The sequence below is a fragment of the Cyprinus carpio genome, chromosome B3, assembly GCF_018340385.1.
Source record: "Cyprinus carpio isolate SPL01 chromosome B3, ASM1834038v1, whole genome shotgun sequence".
Taxonomy (NCBI): domain Eukaryota; kingdom Metazoa; phylum Chordata; class Actinopteri; order Cypriniformes; family Cyprinidae; genus Cyprinus; species Cyprinus carpio.
Window position 1 is genome coordinate 14622552 of NC_056599.1, and position 19326 is coordinate 14641877.

General features: G+C 36.2%; 1 pseudogene; it reads left to right on the forward strand.

Moving 5' to 3' along the window:
* LOC109066033 overlaps positions 1-19326 on the forward strand; it is a 168256-nt pseudogene that overhangs the window by 46396 nt on the left and 102534 nt on the right.

The window sequence follows — 19326 nt, forward strand, 5'->3', positions numbered from 1 at the left end:
ATGTGTGGTGTGGAAAATATCCTGTCTGTGCTCTGGGGCGGTATGGTTGTAAAGTAATTGCGTGTGTCCGTGATTTGTGCGCTGCTGTAGTTTTATGAGGCGGCTAATGTTCATCCTTCAGGTTCGAGCTTAAAACGGCAGGTTGCGTGCATGTAAAGAGATGGATCACTTGTTGTCCCTTTACGACCGGCTTTGTTTTAATGCATTTTACCGAGCCTTAGATCAGGGATATGGATTTGTATCTCTGCAACAATATGACATATTGTTATTGACATAATGATGCTCCGCACTATAATATTCTAATCTTTTATCTTCTTTCAGTGGTGAAAACGTGAGTCAGCATTGGTGCCTGAAGCTGTATGGCTCGCTATGACTGACCTGAAAAACATTTTCTGTGCAGTTATTATGTGTGTCCCATATTTCTGTTGACTGAACCAGTGATGGCAGTCATTCGTTTGAGTCGGTTCTTTCTTTTCAGTGATTTCAAATGTGTTTGCAGAATGCTCTCTCACTGAATCATCTCAGGGTTCGTTTACACGACAATGATTGAATTAAAAATGGAAAAGATTTTTTTTTTTTTTGTGCTTTGTTTTGCATACAGACAATAATGTTGTCAAAACAATCCCCACAACTAAAAAAAAATATCATGCATGCCAGGCCAGTAGTTAGCAATGCCACAGTCGTAAAAAAAAAAAACCTACTCGAACACGTAATACACACAGGGCCGGATTTACCTCTTATTGTGACATAGGCAAAATATATTTTTGGTCCCCCTTGCACAGTTAATATGTGATATTACCACCCCAGCAAACAAAAAATATTTAATAATCAGTGAAAATCGTTACAGTGTTCTCTGTCGCAATAGGCGTGAAGTCATTCGGCTTGTGTTTAGTCATTGAAGATCAAACAAAGTTCTTAATTCATTTGAGAAATGAGAAAGACCGTAGGCTCTGGCGTCATGGCCACATTACATTAAATCCGGCCCTGAATACACATGTGCATGACACCACTATTTTCACAAAAACACGTTTCTGTAGTTTACACAGAGACAATAACAGTATCATTTTCAAAAGACTTGCACTTTTAACTTATTTTCAAAAGTTAGCATTTTCAGGCCCCCAAACTGCCTTTGTCATGTAAATGAACAGCTCTTGTATGAGTCATTTAGACAGTATAGACATACGCAAACTGGTGCGCTATCTCTGTTAGTGCGTCTCAATTGAATAAGTGTGCACATTGCCATCTGAAACCTTGTTGCGCACCAAACAAGCAGACTGAGATGTACCTTTTCTAAACAAAAATATGAATGTGACGGACAAAAAACATCTAACACAATGTAACAAAAGTTTACTTCACTTACATTTTTATGGTTCGTCTGTAATTCCATGGTGCTAATTGTACTATTGATTTTCAAGTGGAATAAATACATTTTAGAACTTATATCATTACATTTAAAACACTGATTTAGTACAGATAAGTTTTTGTAATATTTTTTTTAAATTAATTTATTTATTTATTTTTTATTTATTTATTGTAAAGAAGGAATATTCTAAAAGTTTCTGTAACATTCTGGCATATTCTGTATTATTCTAGCGCTTTCTGGAACATTCCCGAACATTTTGAAACTAGTCATAAAAGACAAAAATCATCCACTTATGCAGTTTTGGACAACTCACTTTTGGCAACTGTTTATGTTAAACTGTTGTTATTAGCTCAGTATTATGCATGTCCTATGTAATTTTTATGTACAAGTAATATATATATATATATATATATATATATATATATATATATATATATATTACATAAAATTATATATTTACTATATATTATATATATACTATTAATGATACACATAAAGTTGTGTGATTTTCGTATTCAGTGAATCATCATGTGAATTACATCCTTTTAGAAGTGTGTAATAGTTACATGAATTCTAGACATACGCAGTGAAAATCAGTCTTCTCTCAGAGCTGAATTTTTAACATATATTGATCTTTTTAAACTCTTTAGTTAGTTTTTTTTTTTTTTCAAAAAATCTTCCCACTGTGCGTACCGTCAGATGAAATCCTGCAGGTGGCCAGGTGAGTCAGCATGTCTGCGAAACTGTCAGCTTGCAGTAACACACGAGTTGGGAGTGAGATGCTGAATGGAGATTATGCCCGTTGTGACATCACTGCCCTTCTCCGTGTTAGCTCGACTGATCATTGGCCGATGCACTCGGGGATGTTTTGGTGTGTGTGTGAGAGGCTGGGTGAGTAACAGGCGTGTGGGAGTTCAAGCCTGGAGATTTGAAGACCCTTCGAGACCTGGCCCATCTCGTCGCTGGGTAACTGCAGACGGCAGAATGGGGTCACCGCCATCAAACTCGATACATCACATGCGTGCAAGTGCTCCTCACGTACATTTACGGGAACACGTAGGTCTATAATATTATGTTCAGTCATCTTGGCTTTCGCTTTGTGGAACAAATCAGACGCGGGTCGCAGCCTAGTAGACCAATTTAGTCGAGTAGTTGTGGATGCTGTGCATCTGTTTGTTTTTAAAGAGGCACCAGTCAACTGATCTGCATATAAGATGTTATTCTGGTGGTCCAGAATTGGTGTATTATATTGGTGTATTATATAAGATTTAGCAAAGCTACATTTTCATCATAATTACCCCACTCTTTCAGTGTCACATGCTCCTTTAAAAAATCATTGTAATATGCTGATTCAATATAAAAAAATGCTTATTATCAGTGTTGAAAACCATTGTGCTGCTTAATATTTTTGTGGAACCAAGATACAGTTTTTTTTTTTTTCTCACATTAAAATACAGTGTGAAAAATGGATATTCATTTTGAAATTTGCTGACAAAGACAAGTAACAGTGTTAAACAGATTATGCATTCTTAGAAACAGTTTGTCTCACATGCTAGAAAAACATTCAGGGTAATTAGAACATAAGACATTGTTAAAAGAATAAAAATGAAACTCAATACACTACGGATTTTAATAATATGATAATTTCCATGTAAAGCCAGCTTTTCAAAAGGTAGACATTTAGGCCTTTTTATTGCATTATTGCAATTATTTTATTTTATTTTATATTTATTATTTTTTATTGCAGTGATATGATATTTTGGTTGAAAGTTTTTTTTTTTTTTTTTTTGCTCACACGATTAAGTCAGCAGAAAATAAAAGCCATGTTAGAAGCAGAGAAACATCTGCCTCATTCAATGAAAGTTTAAGAGTACTATTTGTCCTTCACAATATTATGCTTTGATGCATTATGTATAGTTAGTCTGATTCTGTGCTCTCTTTGATGTATACAGGTTCCTGCATTTGATTTATATTTATTTGGCATCAATAACCTACATATCAAAATGCCCATTAGTCTCGAACTCATTACATCTCCACTACACACACAAACAAACATTCGCGTTTACGAGCGGGCAAGTCTACACGAGCAAACGCAGTCTTGATGTGCGCGTAATGAAGATGAATCTATCAAGGTCTGGCTCGGTCAGGCCATGCGACGTGGCAGTCTGCCAGTCTGAGCCATCCCGTGTCTCCCGTTAAAGTGCAGGTACCATGCAAACGGAGACCCGGCGATTCATTTCATTATTATGTCTTCACCATCCATTGTTGCTGGCACATAAGATTAATGTCAGGGTGACTATTGCACAGCTTATTTATACATGGTAAATTAAGATGCTGCCGTGATGTGCTCTAGCATAGATGTTTACAAAACATCTCTAATTTGAATTAAGTGAGTGCCAAGCAAAAGAAGTGAGACAGAGAGAGAATGACAGTGACAAAGCGGGGGAGAGAGACAGTTTACCGACTCAATGAGCAGTAAATTTACTCACGGGCCTCCAGTGGAGATACCAGCAGGGCCGTCACTACAATTCATGGGGGATGATGAGACAAAAAGTTTATGGGTGGGCCTCCTTTCCCATGGACCAATGTGTAGACTGCAGAGGAACTTTGGTGGGCCCCTCATCACTTGGCCCAGGACAGCGGCCCTGGATCCAGTAGTGAAAAATCACTAAAGACAGCAATGAGATAAAATGGAAATTAATTGAAGACTTTTCCTTAAATTTCCTGCTTAGATGTATCTTTTAAAAAAGATTGTTGATGTTTTCCTTAGAACCAGTTTTATTGTAGTATAGCACTATATGTATACTATTGTAGTATTTATTCATATTTTAAATGATCTTTTCTTTTTATATTTTTTAATTCTTGTGGATTATGGACAAAAATACAGTTAAAGTGAACCTTCTTTTTCACTTGTGTATACAGTTAAACACAGAACAAATGCAAAATGGGTTGCGAGCAGCAATACATGTTGATTTCAAATAAAACACAGTTGAGACCTTGATCTTTAATAGTAACATTTTCCTCCAGGTTTCAGTACAACATTGACATTAAAAAACAGATATTGCAATTTGTATTCTGAATAAAATACAAAGTTTTTAAACTGCAAACAAATCCTTAAATGCATCTCATCACTCAATGGTGCTGAGACAAATAGCAAAGTAATAACACATTCTTAGATGGCAAACATTGTGATGAAGCAATTAAAAAAAAATACCATTGCAATGAAGATAATTGTGTGGAGCACTGAGCTAATAACTGAAATGCAAATAAATTAGTATGTTATAAGAGTCTAAAAGGAAAAGAACTAGAGCTACTAGACAACTCGGGTTGTCAGAGCTACAGAATTGAGACAGATCCGAGCGCAGGGTCACTGACCACAAGCTAGCCATTGAAAAGGGCATGCACAAACAGACCAGGTTATCAGGATAAAAAAGTTTGTGGTCGCTGTATGACAGGTAAGGTTGAGACGGTGACAGTTGAGAGGTGAACTTTCTTCTCAACTGTGAAGAATTTCCTGCAACTGGAGGCTAACTCTAGGAAGTCTGTTGCCCGGTTTAACCAAAATGACAGATAAGATATTCACAAAGATACACTGCAAGAACAAGATGTAGTTCAGGAAAAAATAGCTAAAAGCTGTTATAAAAGCATGATGCTATAGTATGGGTTACATGCTTTAGCACTCAAGTTATTGAATATACCCAGAGGAAAATGTTGTTACTTAGAAGTTGCTCTTTCATAACTCTGGAGATTTAATGAAGATCTCAGTTTTCATTTGAATATCAACTTAAGGAGAAATAAAAACACAAATGAGACAGTTGTTGACACATGATAGGAGTACAGAGCTATAAGATTTAATTTGGAGGGGGCAGTCCATGATCTAAATATGATTTACAGTAATCAATACTAAATGTCACACACACACACACACACACATTCAAGATTTTACGGTATTCTGGTTCACTGCTTTTTATGACTAGATCATTGAATTAGTAAGTTGCAGAACAGCTGCAATCGGATCAGTCCAATTCATGAATATGTGAGGAATGATGTTTTTATTTTTATTTATTTTTTATAAAATGTAGAGGAGTTAAAAGTATGATATTATTTTTTAGAATGTAGTAAAGTAAAAGAGGTTGAGATCTCTGGCTTTTGTATCTTGATAAATAAGTTAATAAATACATTCTGTCACAGTTTTGAGACATTGTTGAGATCTTTTTGAAAGCTCTCTTGATTTTTAATCAAGAGAAAGCTACATTTTCTCCGGTCACTCTCAAAGTTATCTCAGCGTTGTCTTGGAGAAGGAATTGAGTGGTCAAAAGTGATCCCAACCGTGATTTTTCTTTCCGTCGTGTATGATTGGTCATCCTCATGTGCTCTCATTGCTGTCTGGATATTAACGAGATCTCATTTATTTTTCCCCTTTTCTACTGTACAGAAATGATTGCTTGTCTCCATTTGCTCTCCACTTTATCTCATCGCTGTCTTCACTTCGAAAAATGAAGGTTCCCAAATTTTGTGGAAATGGTTTTCCTAGTGATGTCATAGAAGATCCATTTTTGGTTCCTCAACGAACTTTTCAGTGAACAGTTCTGATTTTTATTTGTTTTCTTCATGTGATTATTAGATTTAATAATCTAAACAAAGAACCACTTTTTCTATTATGAAGATGCTTTTGCACAATGGAAAGATTCAATGATAGAAGTTCTTCACAGAACCATCAATGCTAATAAAGAAACTTTGTTCGGACGAGAGGCAGTTGTGATATTAAAGACATATTCATTATGATTATTTTCTTTCCTGTAATGACTCCTGACCATTTACTCTCCATTTCATCCACTGTCTAGGAGAAACAACTGAGGTATTTCTTCTTTCCTACAGCTGCTCTTTTTGTTCCACATAAAGTTGCCTTTGTTCTGTCATTTTGTTTCACACATGTATAAGTTAATAACTGTCATCACGCTGTATTTTCATAACTGTCGGTGTAGTAATTAGTGTTACTTTAATCTCATTTTAATGTGCTCATAACGTTTTTCAAGAATATGCTCTCAGATTACCGCTGAGGTATGTGCTATGGTAATATCGTGCTATGCATACCACGTTCTAATAAAGCAGAATCATAGATGAATTGCATGAGGGAGGAAGGTGGCAGAACGCAAACAGAGCTGCGTGTTAGCGAAACGAGACAGGAGGTTGAGGTAAGGTGACTGGTGCTCTTGCACTTTGGGCCGGCAGTGACGGCTGGTGCCGTGGCCCCCTGTTGCATCAGTGAAATAAGCAGTGACAAGCTCGCTTCTCTCATACGATAAATTACCACACACCCCCACCACTCACACACACACACGCACGCACACACATACATTGGGCTCACTTCAGATCGCATGAAATTTCCTGCTAGCGTGTAGACTCCCTGTGTGACTTCTTATTTGCTTGAGCCTGGTGAGAAAATTGAGATGCAGTAGTGAGTGAAGGACACTAGGGAACGTGCTCATTGGAAAGACTTCATAATTAAGACAGTGACGTTCGATGGCAGACCTCCTCCCTCAACGTCAACACAGGTGAAAGAGTGTGTTTATGACTAGGTGAGCTTCTCAAGAGAACCACTTGTGACCACAGAGAATATAGGATAATCCACTCCTCCGTGATTTACAGTACCTCTTTAAACAAGTGAAAACATGCCTAGGCCACATTTGGAATATTACTTTTTTTATTATTTATTATTTTTCCATCATGGCATGTGTAATGCTTTGATTTGATTTTTTTTTTTTTATCACTCAGATTATTACATTACAAAAACTAATAGTACTTTTTCCATTGTATTTTAAAATAAGTAGAAATAAATGCAATGATATTGTTTTAAATTTAAATTAAACTGTAGTGTATAAATTATCCAAATTTTTGGTAATGTGTGTGGGTGAATGTGTTTGATTGTCAAGAAAACATTTATCGTCCAAATTATCCTTGTTGTAATGCACAAATCCCATTTTCATCACTGTAAAGGATGAATATTTTAATTTAATGGATGCATATTATTATGTAGTGGATATATATATATTTTTTTTTATCAAAATCTAATTCCTGTAATATCCTGCAAATTTAATTTTTTTTATTAGAATACTACTTAAATATTTAGTTATTTAAAGCCAGGATAAATTATTGCCATACTGTATAAATTGTGTACAATTTAATAAAACAATGCACTCTAAGAAAGGCCTTTAAGAAGAAGGCCCAATGTGTTAATATGAACAAATTGCCCATACTGATTTTTCACAGGTATTTTATACATTTTATTGCTTTATTTTTTTATATATATATATATTTTTTTTTGAATAACACATTACATTGCATTTTGTCTTGGGTTTGAAGAAAATGTCTATGAACTTAACAAACGTTAATGTCCTGGCAGAGAATTACCAGCACCTTTTCTGTTTTTCAGGTTTTTTATTTATTTATTTATTTTTATTATTACATTGTAGGCTATATCATTTTATTCTTCACATTACATTAATGAAAATGAGATTTTGCAGTACAGTGAGAATTGCAGAGAGGTAATATGCTTATTTGTCATGAAAATGACTTCAATGTATTTTTTTTTTCTGGTTTAGTGGAAATATATACTGAATATTTTCATGACAGATTTTGCAAAATCCACCCACAATGTAGGTCTATCTATTATTAGTTTTAGTGATATTGAGTTTGCTAAAGTCTGTTCTCCTCCTGTTGTTTGTCCAATATAAAAATAAGCAAGGTATTATCATGGTACAAATATTATCAGATGGTATTACCATGATGCTTTGCCTACCATGGTATTTTCATGGTACTGCAGTGTACTTGAGAGAACATAGTGGAAATAACTATGACACCCATTCTGTCTTGATTCTCCTCAGACATTCATTTGAATTCTCTTTAAGCACCGTTCACTTTTTTTTTTTTTTTGTATTCCTGTTCCTCTCTCTGCTCATTCTAATGTCTTTCTTCTCCCCTCCCGTCTCTTCTGCATGGTTTGAGATGAGCTTGCGTTCGCTCTCGGCTGCACCTCTCTCTCAGAGCCAGTAATCAAACGCATTCTGTCTGATACATGGCCCATTACAACCACTCTTATGTTCCATTTGCCCACAGCTCGCACAATGGTGTTATTATGAAGGCGAAAAACTAGCGGCTCTACTGTAGCCGCACACAGTGCTTAACACAGTCAGCACACCGAATAAAGGATGTGCCAGAATTATTGGCACTGAGAATAAACCTGTGCTCATCGTAGCCGGCCAGCGTACGTTTGTGTCACTACGACCTACACTGTTAGCATAGTTAGCATAGTGAATGAGACATGAGAAAATGAGATGCATTACTGTTTGTTAATTAGGCAGAAATGATTCGTGATTTTGTTTGTGTGAAGATTCAGATTTGTTAATTTAGATGAGGAAGAATGTATAATATGCAGTTTGGATGTGTGATGTTTTAATAGTGTTAATTTAATTTAATTTTGAAACAGGAAGTGTGGACAGGGCATATTAAAGGCCCCTGCTTTTGCTACTTGCTAATGCTATGTAGAATTTGGAGTAGATGTGCTCATTGTAGTATTTTATTAGGCAAACACTGAGATAAAAATGTCAGTGCAAGTCATCAGTATTTTTTAGTAAGTTGTCCCTGGATAGGTATTTTTTAAAAGTTTCTTTCTTTTTTGCTAAAAGTAGTTCTTTAGAACTTCTCTAAAATATACATGACCTCAAAGCTGCAAACAAACTCAAAGTCACAAACTTCTAACTCTGAGATAATTTGGAGATCATTGTTAAATCTAAACCGTGCGTTTTTAAACTTAACTTTAGACCTAGCCATTATCTGTAACAGCTAGGCTCGGGAGCTGTCACATTCACTTGCTAAATGGTGGCATAGTGCAAAATATCTTCAGCGATTAATCTGAAATGCACAGATCAGTGGGCAGCGAGAGCCGCTTTAGAGTAAACCTCTCAGCCTGTTTATTTCACTGACTGATCTGAGACGGGGAATGCAAGGAAATGCTGGAAACATGTTCACTTAGACAGTGTGATTTTGTGGAAAAGTTCGTAACACTGTAGCTTTACTCAATGCTTTGTGTGTTCTCTGTGGATGCATGCATCGACATTTTTAAAGTGGTCATATCATAAGACATAAGTTTTTCAACATTTTCCTTGATCTTGTAAAAGATTGCTCTTACTTTCAGAACTCAAAACTCTCTCCTCAGTCTGCTGGTTTCATTTATTGATGCCAAACCTCAGAAGTGGCTTGTTCTAAAATCACTGGATTTCTCATATAAGAAACTCCAAACTCAATCACCTACATTTATTTGTCAGCTGCTCTTATTCTGTGTTTTTGAAAATTTGACCTGACAAGAAAATGGTCATAAAAATTAAATTATGCCTGCTTTTGGTCAGAAATGTTAAATAGGCATGGGAAAATGCAAAAGAAAAAATAAATGACTCATGAAAATGTGTATTGTACAAAATCCCTTTACATTTCAGTTTACATTGAAATTCAACCTTAATGGATCTAAGATGCTGATTCAGATTCAGCATTAATAATTTAAACAGATTATTAATAGAAATTATTTATTCCATGTTAAATATCCAATAAAAGTGTTATTTGAAAACTGCAAAAACTGTTTTCCTTCTTTTTTAATTAAATCTGGCAAAATTGAACAGCACGTTGTGTTGCACATTAAGTACCTCATAAGGGAAAAGGAAATAGACTTTAGCTATGGTAAATAATGTAAATGTTGGAGTTTTTATTCATTTGTGGATCTGCTTCAGGCAAACTGGTGTTTCTTTTAATTCTGACAATGTAGTCTTCAAGACATTACAGAGCTTTTGTGTAACTCTTCATAAACTGTGTAAATGATATTTTTCTTGAAAAATATAAACAGAGATAGCAGCATATAGACTCAGGCTAAATGCAAACAGTGTCTTCTTAGAAAATGTTCCACTTTCTCAACAGGACATATGAAAGTATGTTCATTTATCTTCTTAAATTGTACAATAGATAGGATTGTTCTCCTGAATAAGGCGACTTACATTAAACTTATTGTTGCATTTTTAATGAATCATATAATTTATAACTGCAATTTTCAGCAAAGTCCCTGTAGGAATAATGTGGCTGGTAAGGACAAGTGGAACAACATTTACATACCATTATAACAATTAAAGACTGCATGCCATCAGAATTATAAATTAGATACATTTGCAGTGCTCCAAATGTTTAGAAATGTGCAAATTATTATGATGTTTATAATGATGCTTAATTTTATTTTTATGCTTTTTTAAATATATATATTTTTAAAGACTTAATGGTTAACATATATATTAAGTTTTTTTTTTTAAAAAAAATAAGTGTTTAAAAAGACTTTTCGTTTAAAAAAGTCTTAATGGTGAGCCTTTCATGACAGATACATCTCTGTTATTGGTATTGGCCAAAATGTCAGTGTAAACCTAGTTGGTTGTTTTGTTCACCATCAGGTGCATGAGTAACACTGGAGCAAACTGATCTGTGCATCTCTATCAGTTTCTTTAGGCTTTTGAGCGTTTTGCTTCCCAAACACCTCATAACCAAATAAACAACCAGCGTGACTACGAGGAACATTTAAAAGTAATATTGATTGACTCACACAATAAACTGCACAATAACATTTAATATGAATCTCTCTTGCTCTCTTTTAGCTCATGTACCAATGATTATTCCTCCATCCACCATTATCCTCCATTGCCACGTGCGCCTAAGGTTGCAGACCCCTGAGTAAAACCTTTGCTGTTCCCCCGGGACAGGTCTGATGCTTTCAGAAGAGCAATTTATTGTGGATTATGCAGAGGAATTATTGAGCCCCACTCCATAAAGGCAAGCTTAATGACAAATGAGACACTGTCGGCTGGAGTGCCAATGTAAATTGCACCTTCAAAACAGGGCAGGGGACCGCGGTGCTCGCTTATAGGAGAATTAGAGTAATACGTCTCCAGAAGCTTTGTGTCAGGCTGAGCGTAGGAAATAGGGAGTATTATTACTTAAGGGAGTATTTGTATATGTGCAAAGACACCAGCGTGCCACTTCCTGTCTGTAAGATGCACCGTGGCGGATATGCTTTATTACTGTTGATGTAAATGGGAGTACGACGAACCACAGTGTCAGAGTAGATTTATAGATCAATTATAGAGATCAGGAGCTAATTCGGGGCAACGCACCAGTCCACCATACCAGAGCTTTAACTGAATCACCTTGCGCATTAGACAGGATGAATACATTGGACACAGATAAAGCCCTCTGTCAAATTCGGTGGAAAGATTGAGGCTAACACACCCTCATTATTCAGTAATCCGATTCATAGGCGTCTGCTAATGAGGGATTTTTGACATGCATAGCGACATCAACCTGAGCAGCCCGAATTGTCCTTTTAGCAAATTTGCATCTCATTAAATTGAATTTACTGGTGACTGTCATAATTTTGTCTGGTAAAACAGGAGTTTGATGGTAAAGGGCATGGAACGATATGGAGACTTACGGGCGTGCGGGAGACAACCGTAATGATATTTCATGGCATGTCTTCGGATTTTAAAAAGGAAGAATGTGGCGATTATCTCCATTTGAGAGGCGATTACTTTAAAGGGGTCAAGAGGCTAATAAATGAATTACATCTCTGGAAGCTCAGTTCCCAGCCATGCGCTAATGTCTCGGACGACTAATTGTAGGAATTTAATCTAGCGTTCCTGACCGGTCCGAGTGAATGATCCGGCTCTCTCTTCTCACTAAGAGATGAAGCTGCTGTCATTATTCTTGAATTGTGCTTGCCTGAAAGCCGAATGACCACAAAATGCCTGACCGCCACTTACGAGATAAGCATTAGCTAAGTTTACGTAACGCTAATGTAGCCGCTGATAACCACAAACAGGGAACCACAACATTACTCAGAGGTAAACGAGAAAAAAAGCCCATTTGAGGAAATTCACTAAGAATTAATTGCTACTGCTGATAGCAGTATTTGTTTGTGAGCTCTGTGTGCATTAAGCGTCCAATGCACTGCACTGTGTGAACTATGCTAATATGCTAATGGCGCAATTTCTGTGTGGATGTATGTTTGAGCTGAAAATAATGACAGTGACCTTATTTATATATATACACACCTTATTTTTTACGCAAGAGTTACTACTTTTACTATGAATTGTTTTGCTGTCAGCTGCTTCCAGTTTGTTTTACTGCTTTATATTGCCAAAAATTATTTTTTATTTATTATCATAATCATTAACATACTGGTTTGGTGTGTACAAAGGTTGACCATTTACTGCACCTTCCTCAATTTTTATTTTATTTTATTTTAAAAAAAAAATTCCTACAACAACTAATAACTACTACGACGTAAGAAAAAAATAATGGCAAGATATCGGAAGTCGCATATTCACAGGATATAGCTTTACTTTATACAGGATAGCATACATATATATATAGCTTAAATAGTTTAACTATTCAATTAAACTAATTTTAAAAAATCATTAAGCCATAAAATTCTCTTTATTGTATTTTCCTTTGCATTTCAGTATACCATTTTGATGTAGATTTTGCCAAAACTAGATGCTGTTTTTTGTTGATCTTATCTGGCATCATTTTCTGCTTTATCTTTCTCTAACATAAGCTTGCTTTGTAGTGGGCAATTGCCTCTTGCCTCAAAATAAATGAACATACATTATCGAACGAGGCAGTGAGTGGTTCTGAGCAACCTGCGGCATGTGTAAAATAGATGTATGGCGCGTTGTGCTAGATGAGCGTGTCTGCTAAGCAAATAGATAATAATGATCGTGGTGATTATAGTAATGATCTAATGTAACTAGATAATTAGGTTATTTGCCTTGGATCAAGGCTGTCTCCAGATAAATAGATGTTCAAGTGCGCATCATTCATGCATCTTCCTCTCTTGGTTTCTTTTCCCTTAGTCCATTTTATAGTTAAGTGTTTGTTCTTTTGCAGCTCAGGAGTCTTAAAGAACATAAAAGAAGACATATTGATTAATGTTAACTCTCTTTTCTACACCTAAATAACAATAATAATAATTAAATAAAGTTTTTAATTATATGTTTCACAGTTATTACTTTTTACAGTAAGTTACATTATTATCATTATCAGTAGTAGTATCCCTGAAATGCAATTACATTTTTTAAACCATTGCATGTGTGAATAGAGTTTATTTATTTATTTGTACATAGGACAAAGACCAGAGATTTTGTGACTTGTTTTATACAGTGTTATTTTAGTTTCATTGAGATACTAAAGTTTTTTATTAATATTTTGAATCTGTTTTTATTTTCATACTTTCCATTTTCATTTTAGTTAAAGTTCATTTTAGTTCATTTTAGTAATTAGGCCTAATTTTATTTAACTTTTAGCTTTAGTAATTTTTAGTAGAAGATTCAAAGATATGAATTGCATTTTCTTGATCCTATTGCTTAATCTATTATTTGCTTCTATTTCTTTTTTTTTCTTTTTTTCAAAGTTTAGAGTATTTTTTGACCTTGTAATTTCTGATTAAAAAATCTTTTTCAGTCATTTAGTTTGATTAAACCAACCCATTTTTTTCAGTCAGCTTTAAGCTCCATTCAATCAGTCAATCGATGGATTGAACCAAGGCCCTCCTTACTTTTTGTTTTTTTTTCCATAATTCTTTTCACTAGGTTGTACGTCACAATACGGATGAAAAATCTGTCACATCTCATGACAACTTTAAGATGAAACCTCTATTTGCTCTCCCTTTAACCTCCTTGCTGACTAGGAGAAACAATTTAGACATATTACATAAGTGATCCCTTGTTCCTATGGGATCCTCTGGATAAGAGCGAGAGCCTATCCACCTGTCTCTCTGCTCTGGGAGAAATATTACTATCCTTTTCACTGGAACAGCAACACTGATGATAATGGCGGATCAGATCAGAGCAAAAGGTCAGTCACTGCCCTAAGGCAAGCTCATAGTGAATACCCACACTGCACTGCTCCCCTCTGAACCAGCATGGGCTCCCAAGACCGCCTGCTGCACCTCTTTCTATTGCTCTCTACCTTACTCTCTCTCTCTCTCTCTCTCCCATCCGTCCTTTATCAGCTGGGACCGCAGGAGAGCCATTGTGCCGAGTGCAGACAGAGGCAAGATCAAAAGAAAGAGGTTGAAAGACAATTTTTTTTCTTATTAACAGCTACAAAAGCAAGAGGAAAAAATAAAGACGGTGGTGCCTCCCAGGAGGGGATCATTTTCTGACCATTAGTAACATGCAGACAGCAGGAGGAAGGGCTCTGTGCATACTTCCATGTTTGTTTTCCCTTTTTTTTTACCTCCCAGACTTTGATGCTTTGTCTTGCCTGCATGCAAGTGGGCTGTTTTTCTGTTGTGGCCGATTTTATTGGTCAGTCTCTTCACTTGTCCCGGTGGCTGTGGGTTTTTGCCGTGCCACAGGAGAGGAGGGTAAATATCAGAGAAGGTCATGGGGAGTAGAGAGGGAGGATGGAGTGATGGCTGGAATGATGAAAGAGAGAGTAGGAAGAAGGAATGGAATGGATGGAAGCTGGGAGGAAGCAGAGAATGCACAAACTGCTTCCTAGCTGGAAGGATGACAGTGAATGCAAGAATTTGAAATTGATCATTTTAAAGAGCCCCTAAAGTCATCTTGATAGATCATCTCGTACTCGGGGGCATTTATACATTTTTGTCCAATTAAATGCTCTAGAATGAGAATGTCCCTCCCCCTCATACCAGCTGCTTGAATGGCTTTAGCAATCATCAAGTCATGGTTTAGAGCTGAGACCTAAAATTTTGGGGTCAGTAAGATTATTTATTTATTTGAAGAAACTAAGGTGTTTACTCAGCATTTATATGCATTGACTGATTAACTGTAAAGACAAAAAGATTTCTATATAAAATAAATGATGTTCTTTTGAATTTTCTATAAATCAAAGAATGCTGAAAAAAATGTGTCACGGTTCCCACAAAAATATTAAGCAGTACTGTTTTTAACATTGATAGTAGTATATAAAAAAAATAAAATGATTGAGCAGCAAATCATCATATTAGAATGATTTCTGAAGGATCATGTGACACTGAAGACTTGAGTAATGATGCTAAAAAATTAGCTTTGCTTCACAGGAATAAACTACACTTTGAAATATTAAAATAGGAAACAGTAATTTTAAATTGTATTAATATTTCACAATAATACTGTTTTAACTGTGTTTTTAATTAAAGAAATGCAGCCTTGGTGAGCATAAGAGACTTCTTTAAAGGGGTCGTATGATGCAATATAAATTTTTCCTTTTCTTTGAAGTGTTACAAGCTCTTGGTGCATAAAGAAGATCTGTAAAGTTGCAAAGACTAAAGTCTCAAATCCAAAGAGATATTCTTTATAAAAGTTAAGAGATAACCACGCCCCTCTAAAACGGCTCATTCTAACAAGCCCCCACATGTCTACATCATGATGTGGGAAGATTTGCATAATGCAGCCCAAGTGTTCACGCAAAGAAAGAAGGCGTAACTTTTATTCTCACTGTAGTATTGAGTATTGAGTACTATTGAGGAGACATGTCCAGTTTGCCGAGCTCTTCATCAAATTCATGCATGCGATATTCGAGAACAGATCTTGCCGAACCCAGATTTTTAATACTAGTGTAAACTAAAGGCTTTTTAAGTGGACTATTTATGGGATGAGGAGCTTTGGTCTAGTTATGCATGATTCATCAGTGCAATCTGTTTTTTTTTTTTTTTTTTCTTTAATCAATTTTTTTTTTCTCTCATGTAACCAAGGCCATACAGGAGAGTAATTAACAAAAGTATATTATTTATCTACTTCCAATGATCCATTAAAATTTTAATGAATAAAATCAAGTGCTGCCTTACATGATTTCCCACAGAATATATATATATTTTTTTACTCAGTAAGTTTGTCACTTTCCAAAAGTTAAGTAGGCCGCAGTACCTTCTACTATATTAGTTTGTGTGTATTTTTATGTGAGGGTTAAGTTTAAGGGTTTATATAGGGTTAGGGGAATAATAAATATAATTAGCTCTGTATTAAAACTATTATGCCAATGGTTTGTGTGTGTGGATTTCATTTTTTTTTTTTTTTTTTTTTTCTCATTGCCAATCTATTTTTCACATCTATGACTAGGGAAGATCAATGAAAAGAGTGGGTAGAGGGTTATGAGGATCAAAGCGAATCCCCTTGAAGAGAGACACAGGCACACACACACGGGTTCTCCTCCCAATAAACACGCAGTACAGTCTGTCTGTTCTTTCTGAACTGCACAGCAGGGGCAGCATTAGCTCTAATAATTCAATGCATTTCTGTCGTTTTTTCCTTTCAGCCCTGAAGGAAGAGCAGCCTCCAAGAACAAATGAAGGAAACTTCCAGACTGTGATTTATTTCATTAGGCAAATGAGATGTGTGAGCCCTCTGGCAGTACTGACTCGAAACTGTCCACTCTCTCTCTCGCTCGCTCTCACTTCCCAAGCCTCTTTATACCTTCGTATTTTTCTCATATAAATGTGCACAGAATGGTCTCTTTTGCCGTTTGCATGGTGCATGTCCTGCGGTGGGCCGTACATTCACATCCATGCATATGTAACACGTCACGTCCAATCAAGCTCTGGAATGACTGGAACTGAAGTGTTTGCCAGGGAACAGCTGTTGCAGTGTTAGCACAGAACAAAATGGCCGCCGTTCAGCTCTAGCTTTCTAACTGTACCTGACCACCGTCAAGTGTATGCCCAGTGCTCCTCTCAATTATTTTGAGTAAGTGTGATGTGAAACGTACCATGCGGAACCAGAAAACATGGACCTGGTTGGAGCAACAGAGGGGAATCTGGCTTCAACAGAATAAGTATATTTACAGTACTGTTTTTTTTTTATTATTATTGCAGCAAGATTCTCATCAGACTGTTGCAAATTTACATTAAAAATGGGAAACTGAGTTTTGACACATTTTGGAATGTAACAATATGTGAAATGGAACTTTCCTAGTCAGAACCATTTTTTTTTAAGTAATGGGCCCTAGGCCAAACCTTTAATTCTAATTTACAGAACAGCATATGTTTCGATTTTGTTTATTTGGTTGCTACCAAATGATTGGCGAACGACAGCACAAAATATTTATAGCTAAATCGTTTGCCAGAGAACAGGTGTTGCCGTATTAGCACAAAACAAAATGGCCAGTGTTAAGCCGTACCCGTCCAACTGTACCTGACCGCCATCAAGTATGCATCTAGAGCTAATTGCAATTGTTTTGAATAAGTGTGATGTAAAATGGGCCAGAAAACATGGATCTGGTTGGAGCACCCTGTTGAAAAACAACAGAAAAACAGCATATGCTTGGTTTTGAAGCATGGCTGCTGATTTGAGCTGGTTTAAGCTGGTCCTTAGCTGGTCGTGAGCTGGCTTATGCTGGTCCTAAGCGACTAGCTTCAGATCAGGACCAGCTTAAACCAGCTCATGACCAGTTATGCTTCAAAACATACCAAACCAGCATATGCTAGTTTTTTTTCAACAGGGCAACAGTGGGCATCTCGCTTTGACAGAATTAGAGGGCAGCATTGCTTTTGGTTTTTACTCAGATTTGAGACAGTTGTCCATAGAATGGGATGGGTTACTCGAATGCCTGATACCAAATTGCATTTGGACACATTTTGGAACAGAACACACAAAAATGTGAGCTGAATAGAATCATTTGCAGATTTCTGGCCTCAGTCTGAACAATTCTTTTGAATTCATATTTGAACTGCATGTGTTTTGCTTTTGTTTACTTGGTTACTACTAAATTACTGGCAAACAGCAGAACATAATATTGGTGTTGGACAGGGAACAGCTGTTGATGTGTTAGAGCAAGAACAAAATGGCCGCTGTTCAGCTCTAAACTGAACCTGATTTGTGCCCAGTTTGCACCTAGCACTCCTCTCATTTATTCTGGACAATTGCAATGTAAAATGGAGCATACAGAGCCAGAAAACATGGATCTGGTCGGAGCTAAATTGGGCAAAATCTCACTTTGACAGATCTATAGGTCACACTTGAGTTTCTGTTTTACCCAGATTCTCTTCAAACAGTAGCACCACCATTGCAATATTCAACCTATAAGAGAAAATCGACTGTAGAAGAGGACTGATTACTCTAGTAAGAGCTAATGTATTGCATTTGGACACATTTTGAAACATATCATGTAAAATCAAGTTTGCACAAATCTTTCACGTATTCTTGGCCTCAGTCTGAACAATTCTTCATATTTAAACAGCACTGTTTACTGTTACTGTTACATTATTGGCAAACGGCATCACAGAAAAGTTGTGGTGGACAGGGAACAGGTAGTAACGTGTTAGTTCAAGAACAAAATGCCTGCCATTCATCTAAAATATGTGAAATAAAACTCCCATAACTGGAATCAGTTGCATGGTTCTGGCCTGAGTCTGAACAGTTCATTAAAAATCATACTTGAACAGCAGATGTTCTGTTTTTGTTTATGTGGTTACTACTGAATTATCAGCAAACAGCAACACAGAATATTTGTGTTGGACAGGGAACAGCTGTTGATGTGTTAGCACAAGAACAAAATGGCTGCCATTTAGCTTTAGCCATCTACCTGATTTTTGCCCAGTTTGCGCCTAGAGCTCCTCTTAGTTATTTTGAATAACTGCGATGTAAAATGGGCCATGCAGAGCCGGAAAACATGGATCTCGTTGGAGCATCATTGAAAGTCTTGCTTTCTCTGCAAACAATTGCTAAACTATGAGAAAAGTACACCCAAAAGAGAAAATTTACCACAGACTGGTTTATCTGGACACGTTTTGGAATGTAAAAAATCAAGCTTGTGTACCTTGAATTGATTGTGTGTTTCTGGCCACAGTCTGAGCAATTCATTCGAATCCATATAGCAGCATATGTTTTGTTTTTGTTTACTTGGTTACTACTAAATTATTGGCAAACAGCATCACA